The sequence below is a fragment of the Anneissia japonica genome, unplaced genomic scaffold (genome assembly GCF_011630105.1).
Source record: "Anneissia japonica isolate Jap-2015-1 unplaced genomic scaffold, ASM1163010v1 scaffold288292_len1863012_cov191, whole genome shotgun sequence".
NCBI lineage: Eukaryota > Metazoa > Echinodermata > Crinoidea > Comatulida > Comatulidae > Anneissia > Anneissia japonica.
The window spans coordinates 69222-72096 of NW_022688773.1; the positions used below are offsets into that span (position 1 = coordinate 69222).

At 35.2% G+C, this 2875-nt stretch overlaps 1 protein-coding gene across 3 annotated transcripts in view; it reads right to left on the minus strand.

Moving 5' to 3' along the window:
* Nucleotides 1-2875, minus strand: part of LOC117122897 — a 20634-nt gene that overhangs the window by 9619 nt on the left and 8140 nt on the right. The window lies entirely within an intron of this gene.

Genomic DNA, 2875 nt, shown 5'->3' on the forward strand with positions numbered 1-2875 from the left:
ATATATATATATATATATATATATATGAATATATGTGTAAACTAACAAAGGTTTTAATTAATTAATTAATTAATTATAGGCCTAATAATAATAATAATAATAATAATAATAATATGGATTTATATAGCGCAAATAAACGAGGCTGCTACCTTAATAAGCGTAGTTAACTTAGTTAAGAATAAATAAATTGTAACACACTTGAGGATGCATAGCGTCAAAGGACTAATTTAATCGTATAAAAACGTAAGGACAAAACAAAATCACATATCTTTTACCTAATGAATATTAATTTTAGTTTCATTTGATTGTCCTTTAGGCCTATAGTTCAAGCTTACGTCTTAAATATACGTTTGATATGACAAGCCTAGTCGTTACAGAGTTATGTAAAAAGACCAAAATGACATTGCAAACTTTATAAAGGTTTTTTCACTCCTGAAAACCGCTTAAATACGCCGACGGGCATATCATCTTAACAATCAGAGACTATATGCCATTTACCCGATCAAAGCTTCCGAAAGTACCTTAAAAGCATACTCTCCACGCACCAAAAATTCTAAATATTAAAAATCACTGCTATATCACCTACTAGAGGTAATGTTTTGATTGGTTAAACACTTTGGTACTAGTGCATATAAGCTTGCTAATACGGATATTTTTTTCATTCCTGATGATGACATAATTAATGCCGAAATATTGAATCCCACCACGATGGCGTGTATTTCAATACTTGGAAGTATGTACTGTATTATACATTCTTAGATTAGATTACACTTTTAAAAATCGGAAATTATCAAGTTTGCTTTGACACAGACACTAACCCTATCATAGATTACATTTGGAACCAAACCATGGCATTTCTCTATTACACAAGTCCTAACCTTTACAATTGTCAGTTAAAACGTGTGGCATATTACTACTACAACAACTGCTGCTGCTGCCGGTGCCGCTGTGTTACAACCGTTAATGTAGAAAACAAGGAAGCCCAGCACATATTGAGAGGAATATGAGGTTGTATTGAGTCGATTTTGACTATCTAGCATGGTAGTTTTCAGTAACAAAATAATAATAAAAAAAATAAAAATACGTCTTTTCAAAAGAAATGTTAATATACAGGGTACCGGTACCTGCAATATGCAACTATGAAATGTGTCATTAAATTAATAATTCATCAACTCAAAGCTGTGGGTTTTAGTGCCTCTTCCACGAACATATCAAACATAATCTTTGACAACATGCAAAGGCTCATAAATGTACACCATTTCAAAAGAGAAATTTCACTTCTAGAAAACATGATGAAGTTTCTCAGCAACATCGAGCATAAAATAACAAAATCAGCAAAAAGGAAAACTAATATCCAAAATCCGTTAAAAAAAAGTCGTCAAACAACAAAATCCGCTACTGTATTTAACATTGAGTAAATTATAAGTGTTCTATTTCTCACCAAGTGGATTTATGAATAGTACTCTCCTAGCGTGTTTTTGGTAGGAAAAGAAGACTTAAACACTGTGGGTGTAATTTTTTCTTTCCTATTTTTCTTCTTTTTTTTTTTTTTTTTTTTCTTTTTTTTTTTGCAAAAAATAGGGGGAGGCGTAAGGGGCCGCTTACACCCCCCCCCCCAAATCCGCCACTGGAAATAGGCCTAGGCCCTAGGTTTAGGTGGGCCTATTTTGTTTCATGTCAATTAGAGACAACAGGATTATACAATTTCATACAGTATATCTTGTAAATTACACAATGATGATTAAACCAGGTACTGTAGGCCTACATATAAAAATAAGGAAGTAAAACTTACACGTCAAAAGTGTCAAATGTTGTCTACTCAAAAACTCTACTTTATTAAAAGAGCAAGTCTACTGAAGGGATGTCGTCAATGGAGATGTGCACACATATCAGTGTACTGTGGTCACTGTGCATGGGGTTGTCTGACAGCACATACCTGCTGACCTCGATAGAGTGATTGATTGCACGAAAGTTTCCATGTTGGTGCATCTGCACTTAAACTTTCTTTGTAGCTATGCACTACGCTATGGAATTGAGTATCAATTTAATTATCTCAATTTTTTTTCCTGTGATATAAGGGGTGAGGGGCGCGCGTCGCAGGCGCCCCCCCCCCCCCACAAATCCCAAATCCGCCCCTGGTAATAGTCCTACTATCGCCAGCTAATGTCGATTATTACACTATTATAATATTGGCGGAAAAACATGGGAGGAACTAAAATTCAGTTGCCTGCACATTTCATAATGGCGTGTAAACCTGTGAGGGCACTTTAAAAAAAAAGGCCACCTACGCTTTTAATAGGGTGCTCACCTCGGTAACCAATAGGCTTAAATGACCAGTGAGCTGAATTTTTTTTTTTTTAACAATGGGAAAATTGGAAGTCGGGAAAGCTTATTTTCCGCCATATAATAATCAAAATTTTCCCAGGGAGAACCCGGACCCCCCTTTCTCTTTGGGGTTCATTGATTCGTTTTCATAAAAAACCTAAACTTTGAAACCTAAACTTTGAATGATTTGAAAGTCATTAAAAGACAGTTCAGAAGTCGGGAAAGCTCATTTCCTGCCATCTAGGAATCAAAATTTTCCCGACCCTCGTCCTCTTTCGGGCTCATCGATTCATGGAAAAAAGAACACGTATACAACTACAGTACTGTATCTGTACTCATTTTTTTTCTGTATAGACTTATACCGGTACACACATGATAGGCCTACTTACTGTAATAAGAATGAGAGAAATTTACCTGACCGTTTTTTAAGTTTCAAGAGGGCATAAATTTTGAAGTCGGAAAAGCTCATCTTTCGTCATCTAGGAATCAAAGTATCAAAATATTTTCCCGAGGGAGGGCCCCAAACTCTATTTTTTTTTAACATCCTGAC